The 15,407-nt window shown below is 27.2% G+C and overlaps 1 long non-coding RNA gene across 1 annotated transcript; it reads right to left on the reverse strand.

Moving 5' to 3' along the window:
- Nucleotides 1-3,240: 3,240 nt before the first annotated feature.
- Nucleotides 3,241-14,777, reverse strand: LOC107436442 (uncharacterized). The gene is made up of 3 exons (XR_001583108.3): nt 14,697-14,777; nt 9,001-9,223; nt 3,241-4,656 (listed from the first exon to the last, which is right to left on the reverse strand). It is a non-coding gene; the product is annotated as an uncharacterized lncRNA (long non-coding RNA).
- Nucleotides 14,778-15,407: the final 630 nt, after the last annotated feature.

Consider the following 15,407-nt stretch of genomic DNA (forward strand, 5'->3'; position numbering starts at 1 on the left):
GAATCTCCATCAGAGTTAGGGTGTCCCTTCAGTAGCTCGCTCTACGTCACCCCAAAGAGCAAACTTTTACTAGATAAGGCACCAAACATAGGCTTATTAAAATATTAAAAGATATAAAATGAGCTAAAAAGTTATTCTCATCAAACACAAGTAATGCAAACAAAATATTACATATAAATAAAAAAAAATGAGAAGTAAAGACAAATTCTAGTCCAGAAACGGAATTTTCAATGTAGTATTTGAAATAATCCAACCTCACATTTTTGCATAGTTTAACCCGCTTCTTTTTATTGCATAGATAACGATATAATAAGACTTTCATGAGATTTTAATATATTTTTCTCCTAACATTATATATACATATATATACAAAGAAATTTATATATAGATGGAAGAATAAATTGTCAACTACTCGAATAACTATCAACTAGAATAACATTCAATTAAAAATATTTATGTACAGTTGCTGACTCAAAAGTTTATTAAGATGAGATTGGATCATCTTTTAAAACTACCACCTACTTGAAATATAAATAAAATCATGACAAATAAAGGAAAAAAAATTTTTAGAAATTTTACAAAAATATTTACAATTCGAACAGGGTTTTTAAAAAATTAGGAATGTGTGTTTGGAATTTTACGAATAAAAGACTATCATTCTAAATACAATTCAACTTTGCATCGAAATAAAAAAAGACCGTGGAGGATATATTGCTAAAATTTCGCAGTAATTGAATTTTTTTTTTCAAAAGTGATGTAAAGTAACAACTTTTAAGAAAGATTCAAGAAATGAATTTGGTTAGAGAACTAAAAAAGGTAAAGTATACTGAAATTTCCATAATGACTACCCTTTAAATAAGTCATTATAATTCTGGTCTAAAATAAAATCAAAAAAAATTATTAACAAATTGGAGAGCTAATTAATATTTATGCGAGAAAACAATATGTGTCATATAGTATTCGATGGTTTTGGCGCATAATATTGTTTTGATGGCTGCTTTGAATCATAATGCATTTTTCGATGGTTGTAAACTGCCGCATTTGGTGCCATTTGATGAAACTTCTTTTTTTACTTAGGCACCACAATTGCTTTTTATAAAATCTCTTTGGATTAGAATATAGTGAAGAAGAAGAAACCAAGAAAATATTTGTGTACAATTGCCGACTTCTGTCCATGAAGCCAACTATTTGAATTTTATGATTATTAAGGAGAAACAGCTAGTAGTATAATCATAGTCAAACTTTGAAGAACTTGAGATAGTTTTAAGTACAAATGTAGCTTTCCGGTTTGTGAAGTAAAAGCTATAGAATCTTTTAAATAATATTACAACATTTTAATTACAGCTTTTATTTAAATTAAAACAATAGTTTTAATTTTAATAATATATAATTTAAATATTATAAAATATAAATAAAAAATATATTAATTTAAATTAAGATATTTTTACGGGAATGTAAAAGATAATTTTTTTTATCTGTTACTTAAAAAACAATCCCCTGTTAAAAACAAGTGAACAAAAAGTAAGTTTTTAAAATTTTGTCTAAAGTTTGACTTGCTACTGATAACTTGCCTCAATTTAAATTACCAACTTTAAAGTGAACACGTAATTAGTAGTAACTATTATAATAGAAAATTATTAACGAAGTAAATTAAACATCGATGGCATTAAAAAATAATAGGTTTAAAACAATCTTGTAGAAAAATTTATTTGAAAGAAAAATGATATATTTTTAATAGTGTGTAAATAAAAAAGAAAATATTATTTGAAGTCAAAATAAATAAATATGAGGTTAAATATTTAAAAACTAATTTTTCATTACGAAACACATGAATTCTATTACAAAACATTATTTAACAACAATTATTATTTACAATGCAGGGTATTCTCTAGTGATCTCCCTCGAAATATACATTTAGAATTCTCCAGAAAATTAAGTATACTAAATGATTATAGTTAGTTAATATTAAAAAAAAAAAATAGCAATCGAAGACTGTTGAATCGCTAGAGGAAGAAGACTTGCATGGAAATGAAGAGGTATTATTGCTTTTTCACTTCACTCCCTTTCCTTGACAGCTATCTTGATATTTTTGCATCCTCCTTCGCTCAATAGTGATTAATTTGACTAAGAGGACATATTTGTCTTCCCCTGGCTTCTATATTAATAACAAAAAATATTTACCTTACTTTTGTGATAAACATTAAGAGTGGTCCTGTATAAAAAAAATATTTGCATTTATTTACTCATTATTTTTTTAATTATGAAAAAAATAATCATAAAAACTAAAATAAAGAGGAAGTACACCTTAGTGTCGTGAATTGATATTGAAGCGAGAGAAAAACAAAAACGCTAACGACGTAATATGATTAATTATTAGAGACAGCAGGGAGTTGAAGAAAATCTCAAAACCAATTCCATTTTTCCACAATTAAATGTTAACGATTTTAAATGTGCATACCTTTTATACAAAAATTCTAAACATTAAAGACAGTCACTGAAGAACACCCTTAGTTAAATATAAATCATGATAAGATAATAATAATTAACAGTTTATAGCCATGACAAATAAAAAATATTTAACAGATTGTAAAATAAAGCTCTATATAATATGTAATATAGGCTTTTAAACCTAAGGAAAATCTCAAATATTTCAAGAAATTCGAAAAAGAATACAAGAAACTCTGTATTGCATGTGGAAACAATAAAGGAATGGTTAAAACGAAACTTTTAACCAATTTAATGCGAAAACAAAGAATGAAACAACAAAGAAATATATGTGTGTAAATCAAGGAACGGAAAAAAATGAATGACAAGAATAATGAGGTGTGCGTTATGATTACGAACTGATAATTGCATCAATTGTATTTTAAAAAATACCTGCTGTATAATATATTTTTTTAAAATCTCTAGATGTGTATTAAGTCAAAAACAATTGTTAAGGAAAAATTTTGTATTTAGTTTTGAATCTATATTTATGGCTTTTAGTGTAATATTGAAATAAACAACTACATTCAATGATTAAAAATCAATGATCAATGGGGAAATCAATGATTTAAGTAACAATGGGGAAATCAATGAATTAAGTAATGTATATTTCTTTGTAGACCGTGAAATTAAAAAATTTTGTGTCTAACTCAAAACAAATTATATAAATATATAGAAATGTAGTTTTTTGTTTTGCAAATGGATATAGTTTTGTCACTAAGATGATTTTAAATTAAAAAAAAATACTTTAGAATATTTGAAAAGGAAAAACCAATCTTTATTATTCCATCATTAAAACAAATTATAAATAATACTTTAGAAAGAGTAATTATTTGCGATTGATTACATATTTTAATGAATAAAAATTTATTAAATAAACACCGTAAATTCTTATTTTGATCAAAACTGATATAATACTATTGAATATACTTATGAATTAATAATATAAGATAATCTTCCACAATATCACCTTGAACTATCAGTAATATACATTAAAATAAGATAAATAATAGAATATTAAAATTTAAACTAGAAGAAGCTGTAATTTTATTTTTTGAAAGGTAACAAGAAAATTATCTACATAAGCGTGTGGAATATATTTTCGTCATCGCAGTTTTGCAGTTTTGAAAAATAAAACTCAAAAGACAAGGATACTTCTGAGTCAAGAATAAGGACAAGTATGCCTTCGTGGAGGTCTTTTAAGGGGAGACTTACCCACATTTGTGTAACATGAGAGGAAAACCACGAAAACCTCTCACGGTAAGCCTGACTGCAATAGGACCTTAACCCGGGATCCATCTAACACTTAAAGCTGTGGTCAGCGTAAGCCAGAGCAGGTAGGCATCGAACCTGGGATCCTGTACAATAAGCGAGAGTTAAGAGCTGTTTAATTATGGTTACACCAATTTGCCAACACTAGGGCTCCAAAGTAACGAAAAACATGCCTATGTAACATTTTAAAAATTTATCAGACTGGCTTTTAGACTGACTTTAAGGAGTAAATTAATAAAATGAATCATTAGAATTAAAAAAAAATACACAAACGAGAGAGTGTTAGCTTTGTATTGTAGGAATTTAACCTCTGATTTACACACATTCACATAAAAGTTAAAATTTACAAACTTACGAAAAATTATCATTGTAAAACAATCATGAATGAGAAAGGGAAAACACCCGTTAGTACAGTATAAAATCCTATTGTATAATAGTATATTATATTGCATATGAAAGACTTTCATCACATACAGTATAATATATTATTATATTACATAGCATATCATACAAGATATTTAAAATCCATCACATTTCATTATGCTTCAAATATTAGAATAGTTCATAACGATCACTATTACTTATTAAAAAAAATATTGATGAAAATCGGAGCTTGAAAATAACTTATTCGAATTAAATAATTTGATTATCCATATAATGAAGCAATTTGTACACAACATGTAAAACAAATACTGAACTAAACTTAAAAGACTTACGTAATTAATTGATTTAGTGATAAAGCATTTTGAGATATATTAAAGTAGTATTACATAAACAAATTAAAAGTGTATACATTCTTTTTAGTGTTTGTATTTGTAATTTTCAACATTTGAGTTCAGTTTCCATTAAACAATCCAATATCTAAGGCTGCAGTTCTTGAAGAAACACATGCAGAGATTTCTAAAATAAAATTTAAACATAAAGACGAACACAATCATAATTTTCTCAAATATTATTTGCAAGAAATTTCGGTCTATATTAAAGGTTTATATGCAGCATGTTTTTTACTAATATTTCCTTAAAAAGCTGGCTTGTTGGAAAATTAGCATTATAATAACCTCAAAATTACTTTTTAAAAGGATTGTCCAAAAGAGTCACTCGCATGTCAAGCTGAATTTGAATTATACTGTTAGTTTTTTGGTTATGAAATAAAACATTTTGTATATAAAACACTTGAAAAAGATATATAAAACATTATGTCTATTTCATATCTGTTGTAAGGATAAAATAATAAAGATACTTTTAAAGAATACTTTCAAAAATACTTTTGAAAGAATAGTAGAAGTTACACACGGATCTCGATATCGTATAATTAGGAGTTGATCCAATCTAGAGCATCGATGAGTGAGTACCAATGCTATTTAATCGAAAGGAAAGATTTTTAAATTACGTTTCGGAGTTAGTAGAAAATATGAAAAACCCTGAATCAATTCTCGTTTCCTTTTTTGGTCAATTTGAAAACATCGACAGTAACTTTAATACGAAGTCAGTGATTTATTAGTTGACCTTGAAACGAATATAAAGTTGACCTTTAAGCGAGTTTTGATAATTTTTCTGACAGTAAATTTTGAACGCATATAAATACACATGTATTTCCATCCGATTAAGGAGAAAAATCCAGAAGACGTATTCAAAGTAAAAATTTGTAGTTATTGATAATTTTTATCTTAATTTAGTCGGAAAAGACGAAGCAAATTTTATGTATGATTTCAGAATCCAAAAGAATTATGCTTAAAAAATTTCAGTCCGGTTGGTATCACGGTATCTTTGGTATCACGTGGTCATAAAACAGTATAAAATAACTATTTTCAAAAAATAAATGCTTTATTTATGGTAAAAATGTTCTCCAGGATTGTATTAAAAGAATAGCCGAATAATAAATTGCATTTAATTAAAAACTTACATTTCTATTCAAATATGCTGTAAAGTGCCCCAAGAGGAACATTTATATTTGATGGTAGGAAATGGATGGCCCACTCATAGAGCAGACGTACCACAGAGAGGGGATGGTGGGGTTTTAATAGTAGCGCATGAAAGCTTACGGAAAAAAATTATTTAAAAAAAATGAAAAATTTAAACTATAATTAGCATATTAAATTTACAAACGTAGAACTTACATTGTTGCATTTCCATCAAATAAATAAACTTAACAAACAAAATAAGTATTTAATAGCGTTTTTATTCTCAATGAAATAAACTTTAACCAAGTTATATTCTAATGACTTTTCAAAAATCCTCTTTTAAGAAATTAATTATTTTCATTCAAAAATATTATTTTTAAAATGATATTTTAAAGAAATTAAAAAAATAATTTTAAAATTATTATTATTTATTCTTTTTTTGAACTAAGATCTGTTTTAGAACAAAATCTGTATGTTTTAAAAAAATAGTATAAAATTTGATCCAAACGGAAAATATGGCGCCCTCCGATAGTTGAGCTGGAATCATCAATTCTATGTTTGAGGCCACCACAAAGGTTCCCCTCTTTCATTTTAAGAGCACCCCCGCTGATGAGCTTCTACGTATAAATATTCCTGTTTCCTAATAAAATGATACAGAAATGAGTTAATTACTGTTTCTTAATTCTCCTTTGGAAAGTGCACAGCATCCTATCGGTATACCAGCCCTCTTTGCGTTAGTTTCGCTTTTTTATGAACTTCCTGACGCAGACCTTGCAGCATCGAAAATCTAATGTCCCGATGTTTTAAAATGAAAAAAATAGTTCATAGCAGGGAAATTTCAGTACAACTTTACACCGGGGCCAAACGCTAGGAGGGCTTGAATGTGCTCTTTGTGTTCAAAATGTTTGGGGACTCTTGATTTGGAAGGTTCTTCTAATGCCCGGTAGCGGTGCCTAAACACTCACGCTTTAGGCACCGCTTGGACGCTTCGAGAACCGCAAATATGGTAATCCTACCTATTAACGCGTCACACCTTATCTTACAGCAGAGTACAACCTGTTTCGTTGGTCTTGGAGGAGAATGGTTGATGTGGATTGAGAAGCTATTTTATTTGTGTTAAAAAAAAATTCTGTCTGAAAAACTGCTAAAAATTTAATCGAGATTAAAAATTATCAGGTTTCTAGAAATAGAATCAGAAAACATAGGTCGCTGAATTTTCTAGAATCGGTTAAATTTTTTAGGATCGTAATGATTTTTTTATTTTGAAAGATGCAGAGCTGTTTATTGTGAAAGATTTATTAAATACTTAAATATTTTTCTTTAATATCTGTATATTATTTCATAGTAATACTAAAAATGTTTTAAAGATTTCTTAAATGCTGTTTAGTTTAATTAAGTGATTAAATTTCCAAGATAGTATTTAATACCTTATTTTTATATAAGAGTAAATGAGAGAGCAACGACTTGAAAAAAATTGTAGAGTTTCTTAGGAAACTAGAAATATACAGCTTAGTTCACTGTTTTGTGTAAAATAGCATAGTAGAACTCATTTTTTTATATTTCTGCAAAGAATTGCAAAAACATTACTATCATATTTTACAGATACAATTAAATGGACAAATTACATATTAATCATAGTCTCAACTACAAAGGTCATATTGTATTCACAATGCATGTTAATTTTCAATTCACTACTAAGTAATTTTAAGTATGAATGTTCTAAATAACTTTCATGTAATATGAAAAGATTTCACAATAAATATGTTTCATAAAGATTTTATTTTTACATACTATTAGTCAATTAACTTTATGAAGTAGACCTAAGAATTCACTAACTTCTGCATTTTTTTTCACTAATTACTGAATATTAATTTACAAATTACAGAATAATTGTGAACAATTTAATAAATTGTTAAGCGTGGTTGGTTTATTACGAAACAATTGTGCGACTTATTTTTAGTTTCTTCCATTTCTGAAAGAAATGCCAAGTAATTTTCAGCAATTTTATTAATTGGTTTAAATTTGGTATTACTTATAGTGGGTTTCATTATGAAAATATTTATATAACAAAAAATTAAACCAGAAAAGGATTCAATTTTCATTTACATTGAGTTATAAAAAAACAGGTTTTGATATCGGAAAATTTCAAATTCTCAATTACAGCGTCAAATATGGCATTTATTAGATATATTTTCTTATAAATATTTTGGAACATACATGGTGTATCTCTATATTGCTATAAAACACAAGAGCAATGTTAAACTACAATGTTTAAATCAAATTGAATACTGAATAATACGCAATTGTATTTTTTTTCTTGTAACGATTTTATTCAGAATATTTTAAATGTTATTTTAATAAGCTTTTACATAATTTTACAATTAGTACAGAACTAAATTATCCATACCTATATTCTTTGTAACCTTTTGACAATTGATGCAAATCATATATAAATATTTGCATTTCCAATGTTCATTAGCAATAGAGTCGATGCTAGCTAGTATTTGGAAGGAATTAATAAAATGTTTAAAACCTGCAAGATTAGTTTATGTACTCTTATTTACACTTCACACAGAAGCAAGCTAAAACTACCACCAAATTTTATTATAATAAATAATTTGGCTAATTCATGGCTCAAATTATATAAATTATACAAAAATATTAATATGACCTCAATATATCAAATTCTAACACTTTATAAAAAAGTTGTGAGAAGTAATTCTGTATTTTTTTCCTTCCAAATTCTGCAACAGCAAGGTACTGTTCATTCAATTCGTTATAAATGCTATTTTAATGAGTAGTTATCAGTACTAATGAGACATGAAGATTTAATGAGAAATCCATTTTTTTTGAGAAAAATCTGGAATAAGATTAAGCAAAGTAACAACATAAATTTAAACTCAGGGAATGCGCTAAAATTTTCAATTTAGTTTAATATCTTGTATATACATGTTTAGCTTGAAATCCAATATAAAAATAGAACTGAGAAAATAGAACTGAGCAGTTTTATTTTAAAACAATAAAAATAAGTAGATAAATTATGCGATATTATTCCTTTCCTTCCGTCAAGAACCAAAAATATAATAATGAGCATAGTAATGTAAAAAAAAACTTCTATATGCAAAAGTTCTATACAAAGTTTTGCTCAACCCAAATTTATCAGCTCATGTCATCTACTTTAATATTTTAGTAACATCAAAACAATCTGGAGGTTATAAACTGGTTATTTATATCTAGAATTTTTAATTGCCTGCTTTTCAATTAAAAAAAACAATTAATACAAATTACTTTTATTGGACCCCGATTTTATATTTGTATTTGTTCAGAAAAAAGTTTTTTTTACCTCCTTCTTGAAGAAAGAAAGACAATTTTTAAAATTTTCAACTTCATCTTCACTCTGAATTGCTCTTCTGTAAAACAATTTCGGGTGGTGAAGATTTTTCCATCTATTCGATTATTACAGCGATTCCCAATATTATTATGAAACTGGTAGATGGTTTCATTCTGATGCCTTGATGATGGTTTCCTTCTGATGGTCTTGAATATCAGCTGAAAGATCTTGACACCTAAATGATAACTCATAATTTGGGTAAACCAACTGTTAATTAATCTCCAGGAATGATTTAATATTTCCTAAAAATATTATGTGAATTGCAGTTTTATTCACTAAGTTTCAAAATAACTTCCGTCTGGCGCAATGCACTTCTGAACTCAGCTGTAAAAGTTTCAGAAACATTTTTTAAAGTCCTCTTTTGAAATGCTTCTCAAGTCTGACGTCCTTAATATTTTTGATGTCTTTAAACCTTGTATTTTAGCTGATATTTTGTTTCGAACAAGAATCATTCACCGTAATCTTCAATCCAACCTTCTTTATTTTTCGAAACATAACTTGCAGTAACAGGGCTTACCAAAGGCATAAGGAAAGTCAACATTAACGAGCATTCTTAAAGAGGATTTTAGAAATTGCATTTGAAATATCTACAGTTGAATATCAGAAGCGAATTGCATAAGATGGTGCTATTTGAAACATTAAATGGGTACATGCTTCACATAATAATTTAAGGAATATTTAGATCACCTCTGGAACAAGGTCTTATACCATTTAGATTTTATACATTAAACAATTATAATTAGGATTCACAGGAAAGCTATTTAATAGGAAAATAGTTAAGCAAATTAAGACAATTTTAAAGATAATAAATAGGTATATCCTTAAACTTAAATTAAAGGGCCTGTTGCTGGAACAAGTCCATTGAATGCTATTTTATTGCATTCTTGACTATGGGCAATATAACTCTTAAAGCCGTTGCTAATAATCTGACATACTAATTTGCTTCCTGTAAATTATAAACTGCTAACATATTTTTATGGTTGCTATTTTTATTTTGTATTTTTATGTCTACTACGCTTATATTTGAAAAAAATAATACATTTTGTTAAAATTTGGAAAATGTTTAAAGTAATAACCTGAGAAAATATCATTATTGTATGATAAGCTATACTTTCTGATTGAAGAATAACTCTCTTAAAACATTCTGTGAAACATTTCAAAATCTCCATCTAGGGTAAAAGATGTGTTTATTATTAAGCTACAGTATATCTAGTACCAATTCCGAAAACTTCTGCTGTACTTATCAGGAAACAGTAATAAGGAACACTTTCATATAAGAAAATGAAACTTTTCGTGTAAAAATACACATTGTTTCTTATTATTATGTCGCCCCTAGAACACGGAGAAGAAATCTGATAAAATTATCGTATTTATGGAAATGACATATATGATTAAAAAAAAACAATTCTTGTTAACAAAATTAATGGCATTATTATTAATTTGGTAATTTTTTAATTTATGTGGTAACAGTTTGCTGGAAATTCTGGTTTTCAAGATTATAACTCTTATTAGCACATATTCATTAGAAACATACAAAACAGAAGAGCAAATTTAACCAAATAAATATTTTCTATGCTATACTATAAGGTATCATGATAAAATTTATCAAATTTTATCACTTATTCTGAAAACTATATTTTATCGTTAATATTGCCAAAATCATCAAAGAGCTTTGGCAAAAATTAAAAAACTTTCATCTGTTCCCATAGACCCGGAAATAAGTTTAATTATACCATATTCTGGAAGTTTTGACCATACTCTTTTTTCTTAATGCGTGTAGTGGTTATCTCCAGATAAACTTTTTCAAACTTTTTTCTCTTTTTAATTTCTATATTTTATAAAATTTTGTAATTTTTCATTCCGAGAAACTGAGAGCTGTAACAGCAAAGGGGCTCTAACGGGATACTAACATGCTGATATATATATATATATATATATATATGTGTGTGTGTGTGTGTGTGTGTGTGTGAAATAAAATAAAGAGATTGTGTCCAGAAATTTTGACAGCGGGAATAAGACCCACGTCTAGTCAACAATTCTCTAAATCTCGTTCAATAATAGAAATTGCTATGTTCGAGGGAGATGTGAGAAAAGAATATTTCTGATATGTTTACCATGAAACATTNTTTCATATATGTATATATATATATATATATATATATCTGTGTGTGTGTGTGTGCGTATATTTCGGTTAATGGCGGGCATTTGGGTCTATTTCCCAATGGCCCCAGAATTGCTACTCTCTTATCATTACCCAGTGAGCACCTATGGCAAAGCTTTATAGGGCGGTTTACAATCACGCAATCACACAGAAGAATAAGGGACATAAAACACAGAGGGAAAGAAACATTCATGCCTTGAGCGGGATTCGAACCCGCATCCATCGGCTCCGCAGTCAGGCAAGCTAGCCACTCTGCCACCTGGTCGGCACAAGCAGATATAATTTTGAAAAAATAAGTTAGGAATATGGTACTAGGTTTTAATATAATGTTTAAGTGCATGTAATGTAGTTTTTGTGTATAAGTATAATGTATAAAAAAATATTACCCCTAAGTAATTTAATATCCAGCTGAATAGGCAGATTTTGATTCGACTGCTACTTAAAAAGTAAACTCAATTGTGGCATGGTGGGAAGACCAAGCTTTTAAAATAAGCAACATTTTTAAAACTAAAACATACAGAAATTTTTAAAATTAACAGAACTTTTGAAGAAAAACCTATCTAAATTCGATTAATTTTTACGAGTAGAATTTACTTCAGTTTTTTGAAATATGCCTTAAAAAATTAAATTTTTCATAGTGGCATTTTTTAATAAACACACGATAAATATGAAATTATTCTTTATCGAAAAATTATACCAATTTAAAATTAGATAAAAAATGCTGGCAAAATTTTACTACTAGGAGTCATCTTCAAAAAATATTGAATCACGACATGTCACAGATATTTTTTTCAAAAAAATACTATTTGAAAGCCCGACTTTAATTCATAATTTTATATTTTTTAACTCCTTGAAAAACTTGATTTTCGTGTCTTCAACAAAATTTTCATAATCACGCAAAATTAAGAGTGGATTTTTCACTATTGTGGATTTTTTTATGAAATCAGGACCTTTCTAGCAAAAAAATATGAGAAGATTTTCTTTTCGATTTCGCTATATCTGACCTTTTTCTAAAATACAGAAAAAACCCTGATAACTCTTCTTTCCATAACATGAAACTTCATTTTATTTTTAATAAATGTGTGTGAAAGTTGAAAATAGTGAGGTGGTAGCGATTGGTTCATTTAGAATGGAGCAGTACACAATATTTTTAAGGACAGGATTTTCCTGAAACGCAAAAAAGAAACCCATATTTCTGCAACATATAGTGATTCATCAAATTATCAAAATGCAGAATACTTTATTTCTTAATAATTTTTGTAATACCTTTGATCGGATCTTTGCGTATTCAGTAAAACGTATTTAGTTACATTCAGTATTACGTATTTCTTCATTAATTTCTTTCTTTATTTACAATTAAAATTTATTAGAAAAAGTACTAGTGATACAATTACAAAACAAAACTGATTTTTAACAGACAACGTTCTACATTTACAATTAACTACCATATGAGCATTGGTACCAAAATGGAAGAAAGACAGAGGGGGATGAGAGAAACTGCAAGTTAATTTACTTGGACAATTTCCATTAAAAAGAAGAATTTTTTTTATATAAAACTGAAAATCCTAATTCTTGATCTTACCGTACAAAAATTTAATGATCATTAAAGCTGTACATTTAAAACAATTGTGCTTGTAATAGAAAGGAAAGTAAATCAAACATATTAACCTTTATTTTCCTGGAATACAGCAATTGTAACAGCAATTTTTAAAATGGCTGCCTTATCTAAAAATAGACTATCCAAAGAGTCACGAAAGCCATTTTTGACAACTCAACAGAAATAATTTATTGCAATAATTATTGTAGCAGAGGGGGGAAAATCATTTTTAAAAAAGAATTTAAAAATTCTGTGTAAGTTAAGTTATAAACTGATTTAACTGTCATGAAAATCAAATGTCACATTAAATACGGAATTATCACACTAAACATTCAAATATTATAAACCTTGCTTAATTACTTTTTCTGCATTATTGTTTTTATAAAAGAAAAAAAAAAGAAATTGTTTGAAAATTTTTTATTTCTTTTAAATGTACTATTTTATTTTTAAATGTACTATTTTATTATTATAAAATGTTACGCTGTTTCGGCTCTTACTAAATTTACAATATAAATCACTATAATTGCTTTTCGGTTTATTACTTAGGGAAATGAAGCTTGATAAATGGCAAAGAGGAAAAAAGTAATGAAGGGGAAGGGTCTGCTGGTAGCACAAAACTATACATGTTCCCGCATAGCAAATTCGTTCAGGTTTTGAAATCTACGTTTCTGTATACCTATATTTCTTCTAATTAACTTAATATTTAAGGAAATAATAAATTAAACTTCAATGAATTAAAGTTGAACGAAATGTTCCTGAAGTAGAAATTTAACACAAAGCTTTGAAAAGGAAAAGGAATAAAACATCTTATCCTTTATTTTCTTGGAATGCTGCAATTGTAATGACAATTTTATAAATGGCTGTCTTTTCTACAATTGTTGTAACAGAGTAGGAAAAGTCCCGGGACAATATTAAACTGCTTGAATTTTACTCAAAAACAATTTTAAAAATATATATTAGCTGTGCTGTATATTACGCATAAATCAATTTTCGCATCTAGATAAATAAAAATTATTTTTGAAACAAAGTGAGAGACAAAAAAAGCTGAGAGATAGCAATTTCGTGGTATTTGACACATTAAAAAGATATTATAAAGGCATTAATTTCAAAATATGTACTAATTTCCATTCTACATTTACTATAAATGAGTACTAAATTAATTTGAAAGCTTAAAAATGTTTCTTTTTTAAATTTTATTTCATCAATCATTACTACCTAAATTCATTTGACGTAAAAAATGCAAGTTTTCTAAAATTTACCTAATAAATAAAAGTAAAAGAAAGACTAATAGCTTGAAAATATTTAATGTGAGGAATGAAATATTTCAAATTGTGTGAACATAGGGGTGAAACAAAACATAGGCAGAAAATAAGTAAATTAGAAAAAAAAAGAAAAACGGAATTGTTAAACTTATAAACGTTGAGAGAGAATAACTATTCTCATCTTATTCTTGATTTCGGTTGTTCTATTTTGAATTGAAAAGTTCATCAAGAAATAGTTAAAGAATTTATGAAATAAATAATAAATGCTTATTCTTTTTATAATTTATTCAATGTTTCGTTAATTGCCCTAGAAAAATATTTCGTTTAAATTTTGCTTATTTTTTTAATATGAATTACATAAGTAATTTTAAGCAAATAACCTGAATGTTAAATAAAGTAAGAATTATAAATTCTATATAAATATAATTATTACTGGTTAAAAAAATTATAATTCTCGGAAAATCAGTGATCTTTTCACGGAATATATTATTAATAGTATCATTTTTATCAGAAGTAGTCATAGCGCTCTAAAGATACATCGCTCGGGGGGAATAAATATTTAAAATGGAGAGCAATTTAATTTCCTAACATTGAATCTAATTTATGGTATACAAATTAAATAACTTACCGGTTTCATCTTCCTGATTTGGATCGAAAGACAAGAAGTTTTGTGACACCTTTACGTTATAGGTCCTTTCCCATTCTGACAAGATTCGATGAGAGGATAAGAGAAAACATCTCTTTGGCGTCTTTGTCGCCAAACTGAGGCTATAGGGGTGTAATGAAGCCTAGAGTGAATTTCATAAACTATTCACACAGATAGAATGTCTTAAAAGCTTAAGTATTTAAGTTACAATTCCCTCCTGAAAATTTTAACGAAATCGTGAAGAATGGTTAAGGGTAATTTACCCGGCGGAAGTTGGGGGACATACGAGTACAATGAAATTTTACATAGCCCAATTGGTTTTATAGTACATAGATATATCTATTATTTTTTCCTTAGTTTTATTTTATTATTATTTATTTCTTAGTTTGTCACAGTTCGGTCAGTTCTGGCATTTGTGGCATTGCAATTTAGAGATAAATTCTAAATAAAAATAAATAAATAAATGAAAAAATAATTAGGATTAAAACGAACTATAAATATTAGTTAAGCTTTGTATGTTAATTTTATTAGGTAATACTTTGTAGCCGTAAGATTTTTCTATTCATTCTTTCTCGATTTGAAAAACAAATTTGTCAAAATTTGAATCTTTGAAATATAAGGAGATTTCAAATGGTTATTTTTTTCTAACATGATATCGGTAATTTGAATTACTATTGAGTTATTTTATTTAAT

Source organism: Parasteatoda tepidariorum, chromosome 1 (genome assembly GCF_043381705.1).
Source record: "Parasteatoda tepidariorum isolate YZ-2023 chromosome 1, CAS_Ptep_4.0, whole genome shotgun sequence".
In the NCBI taxonomy this organism is placed as follows: Eukaryota; Metazoa; Arthropoda; class Arachnida; order Araneae; family Theridiidae; genus Parasteatoda; species Parasteatoda tepidariorum.